The sequence below is a fragment of the Acomys minous genome (genome assembly GCF_964271855.1).
Source record: "Acomys minous genome assembly, chromosome: 9".
NCBI classification, from domain to species: Eukaryota; Metazoa; Chordata; class Mammalia; order Rodentia; family Muridae; genus Acomys; species Acomys minous.
Genome location: NC_140490.1, coordinates 40004798 through 40017321, shown reverse-complemented (window position 1 = coordinate 40017321; position 12524 = coordinate 40004798). Strand labels below are relative to the sequence as shown.

Genomic DNA, 12524 nt, shown 5'->3' with positions numbered 1-12524 from the left:
GGTCTCCGAAGCCTCGGAGGTGGAGATTGGACAAGCTCCCTCCTGGGCCTGAGGGGCACAGGCCTCATGGAAGGTCCAGCCGAACAGGGCCATGGAACCCTTGTGAGCAGGGAGTTGGCTGGTGGGAGTCAAATAAAGAAGCGCTGGGCTCTTGCCCTGCCCTCTCCTGAGTAGGAAGTTGGTCTTACTAGGACAGCACTCCAGGTCCTGTTGCGGGGAGGAGGTAAGGATGACTGAAGTGGGCTGGAGAGATAGCTCAGTGGTTAAGAGCACTGACTGCTTTTCCAGGGGTCCCGAGTTCAATTCCCAGCAACCACACGGTGACTCACAACCATCTATAATGTGATCTGATGCCCTCTTCTGACCTGCAGGTATGCATGCAGGCCGAGCACTGTATACATAATAATAAATAACTTTAAAAAAAAAAAGGATGACTGAAGCGAAGCCACTCTACTCATAGAGCCTTACCGTCTATCAGGGAGCAGGCTTGTTTTCTTCTGCTGTATAACTGATTATCACACTCTGATCATCCTAAAACAATGCTCACAGATGCACAGACCCATGGGTAAACACTTGGCGCTACATGGTTAGAGCCGAGTTTCAGGAGCCTCTGAAGGGACATTCCCCTCCCAACCCCGGTCAGAAATCAGTTCCATGGGGCTGCAGGACAGATGTCCCTGCTTCCTTGTTGGCTGTTGACCACAGGCCACTTGTGTTTCCTACATTTCTGGTCACCTGCTTCCTCTAATTTAAAGCCAGTGTCAGGGCTGGCGGGGGTGGCTCAGCAGTTAGGACACTTGCTGCTCTTCCAGAGGATCCGGGTTCTATTTCTGCTCCTACAGGACAGCTCAGAATTGTCCCAAGGGATCTGATGCCCTCTTCTGGCTTCTGCAGGCATCAGGCATGCACATGGTATGCAGGTATGTGTGCATGCAGGCAAAACACTGCACATAAGATAAAAAAATTACCAGGCCAGCCTGGTCTACAAAGTGAGTCCAGGACAGCCAAGGCTACACAGAAAAGCCCTGTCTCAATAAGTAAATAAATAAATTAATTAATTAATTAATTGCCGGGCGTGGTGGCGCACGCCTTTAATCCCAGCACTCGGGAGGCAGAGGTAGGCGGATCGCTGTGAGTTTGAGGCCAGCCTGGTCTGCAAAGTGAGTCCAGGACAGCCAAGGCTACACAGAGAAACCCTATCTCAAAAAACCAAAAATAAATAAATAAATAAATAAATTTTAAAACTAAAAGTAACAAAATAGAGCCAGGACCTTAGAATGCCCGTGTATTGAATTGCTTCACACTTTGTGTCTGCTTTGCCAGGAAAATGCTGGTCCCTTTTCTGGGCTCATCTTTTTAAGTAAGGCCCATCAAAGATACTCATACAGAGCGTGGCATGGTGGTGCTTGCCTTTAGTTCCAGGATGCGGAGACAGGTGAGTCTCTTGAGATTGAGGCCAGCCTGGTCTACATAGTGAGTTCCAAGACAGGGCTATGGAGAGAGACTCTTTCTTTAAATTAAAAAACAAACTCTTACTATCACCACCACTATGGGCTCTTAATTACATTTGCAAATTCTTTTCCTGTTGAGGCAAGTTGACCTTTAATTGTGATCTTCTTGCTTGCCTCAGCCTCCCTAATATCACTTGCCACAACGTCCAACTATATTACGAAAGGACTGGGGATGTGATCCGGGCTGAGTGGTGACCCAGTAGCAGAATGCTAGTCTAGCGTGGAAAAGGCTATGGGCTTGATGCCTAGCCCCTCAAGAAATTCTTTTACAAAATAACCTCAATCACGGTTTACATGGGCCACTGGGAGCAGGCAGAAATACACGGTAGTGGAGATGTTGGTGCTGTCTCAGAACTGTACTCACTCCAGAGCTAGGTGCTAAGTCAACAGGCACTGCCTTGCAGCTGCAGAGAGCGGAGGAATGGGGAAGGGGACGCTGCGGCTTTTTCTACCCAGCATTCAGTTTGCTCAATAGGAACCATCCCTCCCTCCCTCCCCTTCCTGGGCTTCCAGAGAGCCAATCAGAGCATGGCACCTCTAGCCCATAACTCAGAAATAGAAATAGGCGTATCTCTGCCTCCTGAATGGCAGGATTAAAGACATGCGCCGCCGGGCCCCGCCCCCCACTAGGGTTTGGGACTGCTGATGGGCCTCTGCTGCTGATTCGGGACAGTCTTGAGAAAGAAAAGCCAATCAAACAAGGAAGAGAGGAAAAAAATCCTCATGGGTGATTTCATTTCATAGACAGTGAAGGCAGAAGGTAACAACAGGTTTCTGAGTCTCCCTGAAGAGAGGAAGGCTGTGGTTGGCCTCGTGGCTTCGCAAGCGGAAGGCCGGAGGAACGGAACCGAGCACTTATTCAACTTTTGGTTTCAAAAGGAAGTTCTTGAGGGGACTGCCTCTAGGACCACAATGCAAGGGTTATGGGTCTAGGGTCGTCCAGAGACTCACCAGCCTGACCATTTAACAAAGAAGAAGCTTTTAAGCCGGGCGTGATTGGTGCACGCCTGCCTTTAATCCCAGCAGAGGCAGAGGCAGGCGGATGTCTGTGAGTTCGAGGCCATCCTGGACTACAAAGTGAGTCCAGGACAACCAGGGCTGTTACATAGAACCCAATCTCGAAAAACCAAAAGGAGGAGGAGGAGGAGGAGGAGGAGGAGGAGGAGGAGGAGGAAGAGGAGGAGGAGAAGAAGAAGAAGAAGAAGAAGAAGAAGAAGAAGAAGAAGAAGAAGAAGAAGAAGAAGAAGGAAGAAGAAGAAGAAGAAGAAGAAGCTTTTACTTAGATGCTGGCGGCCAGGTCTACACCTGGGACTTCAGATGCCCTAATGCAGCTCCCAGCCACCTCGGTCAGACACGGGTTTATAATGGCAAAAAATACAAAGTTACATTTTATCTGCTGCAAGCAGAAGGTCCTCTAGAACAAAACAAGCTTGTTTACTGAAGCTGAAACAGTAGTTTTAAAAAAAAATGTCAGCCTTAACCATCATTAACATTTGGAGGTCTGATTTTACTTTATAGTTATAAGCACAGAGATGATCAACTTCTAAACATAACATTAGCCGTCACAAAAGCAAGACTGAGCCGTAGTGGAGCTGACCAAAGTGAATGAACTCTGTCAGGCCTGGATTGCCCCAGCACAGACCTTCTTGGCCCCAGGACCAGACGTCCTCCCTTGGGAGGGAGGGCCAGTTCTCAAGAGAAGAGGAACTGGTTTGTGCCATAGAGAGGGCAAGGTCTGTTTCTTTGTCTTGTTTTGTTTTTGAGAGAGGGATTTCATGTGTATCCTAGGCTGGTCTGACCTTGCAATCCCCTTGCCTCCACCTCCCAAGTGTGGGAATCGTAGGTGTGTACCACCCACCACACCAAGCTAGGAAGGTTTTATAGGGAGGGCATGGCTTCGAGGATACGCAGCAGCCCAAATTCAGGCAGGTGAGGGAGGCTGTGGTGAGGACAGGTTTCCATGTGGACAGTGGATGTTAGGTCATGCAGTCCATGTGTAGGGTAAAAGGCCCAAGGCCATTCCAGTTTCAAAAACTCACCGGACCCCACAACTTCTGGGCTTGCCCTGAAATCCCACCAGTCCCTACCCTAGAATACTCCACCCCCAAGAAACCCTACATAAAGCTTGTCTCCTGCTTAGTTGCCTGCTTCTTCTCCCCAAGCAGAGGCAGTCACCCTCCTGTCTCTCTCTCCCAATAAATCTCCTGTATGAGGTTTGTCGTGCAGTGTGCCTTTGTGATATTCCTTGGTTACCAAATTCAGAATGCCTTTCCCCTCAGAGCTATAACACACTATGGACCAGTGGTGGATGCTCCTGGGCATTTGGAGGCCTACCATCTAATTATCCACCCCTCACCCCCAGGGAAAGTACAAACCAGTCATTCATCGACACAAGAGGCCTACCCTGAGCTGGTGGTATATCCCTGTAAGCCCATTGTTCAAAGACAGGGGTAGGATATTTCTAAGTTCAATGTGGGCCTACTGTTGTGTAGCATTCCCTCTGCAATGAAATATTCCTCAGACTCAGAAAGTAAACTTAGGAAGCCCAGGAAGATCCTGAAAGTTAAAAAAGATTTACAAGGTTTGTTTCCAAGGCTATAAAAGCAGTAAACAATTACGAGAGAGAGAGAGAGAGAGAGAGAGAGAGAGAGAGAGAGAGAGAGAGAACCCTCCAAGTGGCCAAGTTGCAAGCCATGCAGAGAGCTCTAGGCATGCAGCTTCGCCGAGTCGCTGCCTGTGCTGGGGCAGCCTTTGAGACACTCATCCTCCCGTAAGTGACCCCTCCCCCATATGCCTATAAGCAACCCCAGTAAACTCATTGGTTCACTAAACTAGACTTGGCTTAATCACTCTTTTGGTCTGTCATTGGTACCCTGTCTGTGGTGACAGATATTTGTTCACATGTCCCCATGTTAAATCATACAACATTTATCTAGTGAGTTTCAGGCCAGTCAAATAGAAATAAGTAAACAAACAAGCAAACAAAGTAGGGAGATTAGAATGTGAGTTCTTTCTCTCTTTTTGAGTTGTAAACTAAGCTTTTCGGTTAACATACAGAGTAAGTGCTCATGTATATGTGTCATGTACTCTGCCCCTCTTCCCTCTTTCTTCCTTGCTTTTGTTTTTTGTTTGTTTGTTTTCCAAGACAGGGTTTCTCTGTGTGGCCTTGGCTGTCCTGCAACTCACTCTGTAAACTCTGTAAAGGCTGGCTTCACACTCATAGAGATCCGCCTGCCTCTGCCTCCCAAGGGCTGGGATTAAAGGCGTGCGCCACCAACCCACTATCAGAAACATTTTAGTTTCACCCAGTCTCATTGTCCAATCTTGGGATATTCCCTGTGTTATTTGGAGTCCTTTTCAGAAAATCCTTGCTGGTGTTCATGTCTCAGATTAACCTATCTTTTCCTCTGACAAGATGGAAGTGTTAGGTCTTCTACCACAATCTTTGATGCATTTTGAATGGATTCTTTCCTGGTTGTCATGGCCCTCGGGTGTGAAAATCTTCAGGCTGACTCCCTACGTGGTCACATGATGGCTGCCACAGTTCTAAGAATCGCTTCTAAGCTCAATGCTGCTCAGGTGAGGAAGGGCTGCCCTTCCACTAGCTGCTTCCAAGAAATGAGGCAAAACTGCTTTGCAGAGTCTGGATGTGATGGAGCACATGGAAGGCATAAGCTGAGGCATGGGCTGAAGGACAGGGCAGCAGGGAAGAGCACTTGCCACCAAGCCTCATGGCCTGAGCTTGAACTCCAGAGCCCACATGGTAGGAGGGGAGAACTGACTCTCAAAAGCTGTTCTCTGACCTTTGCCACCACCATGGCATGTTCATGTGGACACACACAGGAATACATATGTGCGCACACACACACACACACACACACACACACACACACACACACTCATGAGCGAAAGACAAGGAAGAACTGCAAGCAGACCTCACCTGTATCTCATTGGCCACACCTGATCATATAACACCCTTAAATCATCTCTATCAAGACGTAGGGGAATTCCCATAGCTGGCTTAGAGCAATTAATCTTGGAGCTAGATTGGCGAGCTCTGAGGTGCAGTAGCCACTGCTGTAGAGGGCAGAGTGGCCTGGGTATGGTGCGACACCCACAGGCACCTGTTCCTGCAATAGCCCTGTGTTTCCTGTTTCCTTTCCTCCCGTGGCCCTTCTCCACTTCCATTTCCAAATGTCTTTCTTCTAGTTGACTCTGTGAACCCCGCAGCCATTTTAGTGAATTCCCTTCTGTTTATAAAGTCATCGCTTGTTTGCAGTGTGGAACTCCCCCCCCCTCTTTTTTTTTTTCCAGACAGGGTCTCTCTGTGTAGCCTTGGCTGTCCTGGACTCACTTTGTAGACCAGGCTGGCCTCGAACTCACAGAGATCCGCCTACCTCTACCTCCCGAGTGCTGGGATTTGTAAGGCATTCACTACCTCACCCCGCTCTCCCTCTCTTCTTGATGTGCCAAACCTGACCAGCTCCAGGTTCTGTTTATTCTACTGCCTGAACACATCCCCAGAGATGTGCATTGTTAGGTGACAGTCATTGTGTGAATGCCACAGAATGTACTTACGTAAGCTAGGATAGCCACTAAGTCACTAGCTCACAGAATCTGAAGCAGTCCCCAACTGCACTGTACATGTGGTTCATTTTCACTGTCAACCAAACAGTTATGCAGCAGCACATGACTGTACCCCACACCCACTTTTAGGCGTATGTGTGTGTGGTGTACATGTTCCTGTGTGTGGAGACCAGAGGTTGATGTCAAGTCTCTCTCAGTCTCAGTCTGTCTCTGTCTCTCTTTCTCTCTCTCTCCATAGCCTTGCTATCTTGGAACTCATTATGTAAACCAGGCTGGCTTCAAATTTACAGAGATCCTCCTGCTTCTGTGTGTGGGGATTAAAGGTGTGTGCTCCACCACCCAGCATGCCACCTTGTTTTTAAAAAAAAAATTTTAAAGATTTATCAGGCTGGAGAGATGGATCAGAGTTTAAGAGCACTGACTGTCCTTCCAGAGGTCCTGAGTTCAATTCCTAGCAACCACATGGTGGCTCACAACCATCTATGTGCCCTCTTCTGGCGTGCAGGCACACATGCAGGCAGAGCATTGTATACATAATAAATAAATAAATATTTATTCATTAATGCAATCTCTTTCTCTCTGTGTGTGTACATGTGTGCATGTGAGCATGTGCGGCCGCATGTGCAAGGTATGTGTACTCTGTCTTCATGAACACCAGAAGAGGAAATTAGATCCCATTACAGATGTTGCAAGCCACCATGTGGTTGCTGGAAATTGAACTTAGGACCTCTGGAAGAGCAGCCAGCACTCTTAACCACTGAGCAATCTCTTAGCCTTATTTTTTAATGTATGTGCATGTGCGTGCAGGTGTTTGCAGAGCTCAGAGAGGGTGTACATGCATAAATTTTATTTATTATTATGTATACAGTGCTCTGCCTGCATGTATGTCTGAATGTCAGAAGAGGGCATTAGATCACATTATAGATGGCTGTGTGCCACCAGGACCTCTGAAAGAGCAGTCAGTGCTCTTAACCTTTGAGCCATCTCTCCAGCCCCCAGGACGGAGATTTTGAATGATAGCATTTGAAACAAAGGCTCTGGAGGCATCTGAGTTGAGGACTACCACCTGTGTCCTGCAGGTCGTTTGGACGGTAGATGCCCTTGTGACTATGCCAATCTTATTTAAATTCAAAAGTCTTAGCTCATACCAAGAGTTCTGAAAGCGAAGACGGTTCTGAAACAAAAACAAGACAACCTCCTTATGATCAACTGTGTAAATAAGTTGTTTGAAGTTAAGAAAATAATGACCTTGGGAGCAGGGCAAGAAGCAGAGGAGTTCACTTGAGTGAAGTGGTCTGGGGCCCTGTTGGTGCCAATGGTCCTCTCTGCTAAACCCCGACCACTTCCCACCCAGCATGCTCCTGGGTCAAGGGTCAGCCTCTCTGAACCTTGACTTTCAGGGATCCTTTGGAAAGAGTGCACTGCCGCTGGTGAGATGTTGGTTTGGATGGAAACTCGCAGCGGAGGCAGAAGTCTGGTCGCTGGAGAAGGTAACAGAAATGCTTTGCTACCCACACTCTGCTGCACACCTGTTCCCCTGTTCCCTCTGAGCATTTGGCTCTCTTCCATCACCTGCCGAGGACTGGGGCAGACAGGTACCTTCTCTGTGTCTTGGCTTCTCTCTCTGCAAAGCTGGGCTGGGGGCTCACAGAATGGGAAGCACCAAGGTCTTATTCTTGGATGTCCAATACTCACAAATACACAGAGACCCAGTTCCTTTTTAAATAGGTTTTTTTTCCCCCAAGACAGAGAGTCTGTCTGTGTAACTTTAGGCTGGCTTTACACTCCCACCCCTCCTTCCCACTATAGGCTTGTGCCTTACCCAGCTCCACTCTTCTTTAGAAGACACTTGGGGTGGGGATTTTAAGGGGTTGCAGACCTACTTGTTCGAAGGAAATTTGGGGGGACCAGATGGTATCCAGTCTATCATCATCCACATCTTGGTAGCTGGCACCTCTCTCCTCCCCCCCCCCCCCACCCAGCCACCCTGTTTGACATAGTGAGGCCTCTGCCAAGGAGAAGCCCTCTTTCCTCCAAACAGCTCAGCTGATTGAGCGTTCATGTGACTACTTACTGAGCACATGAAATATGGCTTCGGGGAGCCAAGAAACTGAATTCTGGTTTTTATTTTAATGTTGACAGCAACATGTGGCTGGTGGCTATAGTACTGAGAAGTGTGGTTCCAGGGTTACAGAGAGGCCAGCACGTGTGTGTGTGTGTGTGTGTGTGTGTGTGTGTGTGCGTGTGTGCGTGTGTGTGGTTGCTAGTGTGCACCAAGCAAGAGGCTGTAGACAGTGAAGGGGAAAACAGGGCCCAGATCAAACAGGACATTTGTGGGCCATCTGGAGGAGTTTGGAGTTTCTTTTCTTTTATCCGTTGCATTTTATTTTATTGAGTATTTTGGGCACAGGAAATGAAACTGGAAGCCTCATCTTTTGTGACTTAGACTTTGCAATGACATGTCATATTTGCTGCATTCTTTTCATTTGAACTCACTCAGGCAGTGCAGCCATGTTCAGGGGGTGGGGACATTAGGGTATGAATGCCAGAAAGCAGAGAACGTTATGGCCAGGGACACTTTAGGCACTTTAGAGGTTGTCCACCATGGGTCACCACAGAAGGTTCTCAGCAAAAAAGTGATGGGGTCAGGTTGTTTGTTTTGGCTTTTGGAGACAGGGTCTCATTTTGTAGGCCAGACTGGCCTTGAACTCACAGAGATCTGCCTGCCTTGGCCTCCCAAGTGCTGGGATTAAAGGCATACACCTGGCACAGTTGATAGTTTTAAAAATAAGCAAACTGGTCGTGTGGCACGGCACATACATACAATCCTTAGGGAGGCTAAAACAGGGTTGCTTATGACCAAGTTCAAGACCGGCTGGCCTGGGTGGCAAATATCAAGAGCTTGTTGAAAGAAAGATCTGAAGGAAAGAAGGGAGGAAGGGAAGGAGGAGGAGGAAGCTATATAGTACACAGTATATCAGTCTACAGGAAATGATCAAATTTTACTTACTCAATTAGTGCACCTTTTTGAACAATGCTGCAATCAGTAACCTTTAATGCTCATTTCTTTGGCCTGAGTGCAATGACTTCTTCAGACCAGGTTCCAGGAAATGGACCTCTCACACTGCTGTGTGGTTATTTCCTCCAAATCAAAACGTTCCCTCCTAGAGATGGGGGTGGGGGCAGGGTGTCTCAAAAGACCAGGGATGCTAAAGAGGCTCACCAGGCTTAGGAAGCTCCGACACTGTCAAGATTCACAGGTTGTCTAAGCAAGAGACAACTGAGAGAAATCCCAGAGAAGGGCTCTTTGCGGGGGTGATGTCTGCACACTGCGCAGGGAGCTCTGGATGTGCAGCTTTCCTGTGCTGGGTGGGTGGGTTTCCAGGTGATCCAGCTGCCTTTGAGTCACCACCTATGATGTAAGTAGTCTAATTAAGCTCACTGGCCCATGAAGCTTGACCTGGGTAGGACTCTTTCTCTCTTTTCTTTCCTTCTTTCCTTCCTGCTTTCTTTCTTTTTTTCGTTCCAGCTTTTGGAAACTTTATTTTCCTTACACCTTTTTATCCCCCCTTTGCTCAGGTGTCTGTGGAGGAACTCAGGACGACTCAGTGGTCGCTCTGACCCACTCGGTGGCCTGTGCTGTGGGAACAGTCCTCAGTGGCTGGCTGGGCGGTGAACTCAGGAGCTGGCGCAGTCTATTCACCCTGGAATTCCTCCTTGGTCCACGGCCTTCTCAGCAGTAGCCTGCTCCTCCTCAATCTCCTCTGAGTCTCTGTAGAAGTAAAGATCAGGCATAGCCTCCCATGGGTGCTCACAGGAGATAGTGCCACGCATGCAGAGTACTTCCCAGGCCAGCATCCACCACATCAGACCCACGGAGTGAGCTCCCTTGTTGTTGCATGGGATGGCAATGTCCACACAGTGCAGAGGAGAATCCGTGTTGCACAGAGCGATGGTGGGCAGGTTGACATAAGAGGCCTCTGTGAGGGGCTGGTGGTCAGCCCTGGGGTCAGTCACCACTAGAACCCGTGGCTCCCTGAAGGCTGCTGCTTGGATCTGGTTAGTGAAGGTCCCAGGTGTGAAGCAATGGGAGTGGCTCTAGTGAGTGGCAGCAGCAAACTTCAGCACAGCTCGCTGGCCAGTGTTCCTGGAAGAGATGATGCTGACATCAGCAGGGTTCTCAATGGCCACAATAGCCTGAGCTGCAAGCAACAGCTTCTCCCAGGTCCTCTTCAGACTTGCGATGTAGACGCCATCACTCTTCCTTTTGAAAGTCAAGGTTGGTCCCGCCTAAGTGGGTTCCTGCGGCAAGGAATTTGAGAACACCCTTCCTTCGTCTGCAGGACATCAAGAGCTCCAGACACTGTGTGTAAGCTTCCCTTTAAGTTACAGCGACATTGTATGGACCTGTCCCTGGGCAGCACAGAAAAGTGGGTAGGACTGGTCTGCTTTTGGTGTCCTTTCTGGGGTGACCGGTGCTTGTTTGTATCCTCCTAGGAAAAGCCACTCAACACATAAGGCTGGGGCTAAATTTCCCTTTTTAAAAACATTTCTAAAACCTGGGACTTGTAACTAGTATCTTCTCTTCACCGCCTATTAATTCCAGCTCAAGGATGGGCCTCTATCTCCTTGTTGCCATGGCCTGGCTGCTACCCCAGGACCGGGTACCACCATTCTGCTAATGGCTTATCCCAAAAGACCTACTTCCTGTCTTAGGCAAATACTTGGTTGCAAGCAACCGAACCAGATCCTCCGTAATTTAAGACCAGGAAGAGCATGGGCAGCTCCCAGGGTGCTTGTTGGGTTTCCCAATGGGGGAGGGGAGGGGGGGCTGGCTTAACACCTCTGTTCCCCTTCACCACCACAGTAAATTTCAAGTGACCTTCAGCTGTCTTGTGTTGGTGCCTTCCTTGACTTCAAAGGCCTGGTCGGAAACATGCTCTGCTACCAGGGATCCAAGAGAGAAAACTGTGTCTCCCTTTTCTTAGTCAGAGTCAAGGTCGGCCTTTGCATTTCCAAGAACTCCTCCCAGGTGGACAGGTGTTGACTAAAACAGAGTGCCTGCCATCCACAGCCCCACCCCCGCCTAGAACCCTTTAGCAAAGTAAATCTACTTTCCTCCTTAAAATCTGCCTCCCTGTTACCCTCAAAACGAAGTCCAAGGACCTCCTTGATCCAAGCTCCATCAAGACACTATGCTCAGTTTATGGTCCGCTAGCCCACGCCAATGCCCACTGTGAATCCTAAGCAGGCACTCTCTCCGCCCCTAGGGGCTACATACATTAGGTGCTCTCCCCTCCTCTCCAGACAGAGCCTTCCTGATGGTGCACTTGTTTAACTGTATTTGTTTACTTATATTAACTTATTGGTTTATTGTGTACTCTAGAGCACATCATGTAGAGGGGGGTCCTCTTCCACCAGGTGAATCCCAGAATCGAATTCAGATCTTCGTATTTGGTAAGGCTTGGCTGCAGGTGCTTTGCTTTATCAGCCGAGCCACCTCACCGGCTACAGGATCCTTGGAAACACTGAAAGTTTTCTTTATCCGGAAGGTTCTTTCCACCCTCCACTCCATCAAACCTCCACACCCGCACATTCTCACGCAGCCCTCAGCCCTCAGGTGCCTAATAGTGCACTAGACAGAGCTATCGTTTGTGAACACAAATGGTCCGTCTGTGAGCAAACTCGGTGCCTTCCACGATCTAGCTGACATCCTTGCTTCTTGTCTCCCCTCAGACCGCTGGACTCTGGAGCTGCTTCTTCTGGATCTACTCAAATGTCACAAGCCTGAGACCATTCCGGTCTCTTTAAGGAACTTGAGCGTCGGGCATGCGAAGCGCACATAAGGCTACATCTCCAGCTTGTTCTAGCAGCATGGTTTACTCTAAAAACCATTTGCAGGATAATTGCCACCGTTCTTCCCCCCCCCCCCCGTCCCCCGCCCCGGCCCCCAGCTCGTTAAGCACTGAGAGTTTGGTTTTCTTGCTGTCACCCTATATCCGGCACCTGGCTGGGTGCCTGAGAAAAAGCAGTAGCAGTATTTTTTTTTCCCCCAGTAAGGAATAAATACGGATCAAAGACACCCAGCTGAATCTGGTGGTTCCTTAATCCCCGAGTTTGGGCAAGCCTCCGTTTCCTGCTGTGCGAAAAGGGGTGAGGAGTAGGAAGTGGGGTTATTGAACTGTACTATGTTGGTGAACTGCAAAAATTCGGACTTGTTTTCCCCTCGTCTCGGCATACAGCCAGCTACTCAACATCCTGGGCCTGAGCTCCCCACCTGTACAATGGGTGTGAACTCAGCCTCAACGACTTGGGGTGGCAGCGATGCCTTATAAGGCAGCAGAGGCCGAAGGCGGCCTGGCGGGTGGGTGGAGAGAAATCACAACATCCGGCTGCGGGGGCGGAGTGGGGGTGCGGGGTGCGGCT

The 12524-nt window shown here is 49.0% G+C and overlaps 1 pseudogene across 1 annotated transcript in view; it reads right to left on the bottom strand.

Moving 5' to 3' along the window:
• The window catches only part of LOC311605065 (small ribosomal subunit protein uS2-like), a 986626-nt pseudogene that overhangs the window by 973310 nt on the left and 792 nt on the right, over positions 1 to 12524 (bottom strand). The window contains exons 2-3 of the transcript in view: positions 12376 to 12455; positions 10389 to 10591 (exon numbers count right to left, since the gene is read on the bottom strand). The product of the transcript in view is annotated as a small ribosomal subunit protein uS2-like (transcript). The remainder of the gene's footprint in view (positions 1 to 10388; positions 10592 to 12375; positions 12456 to 12524) is intronic.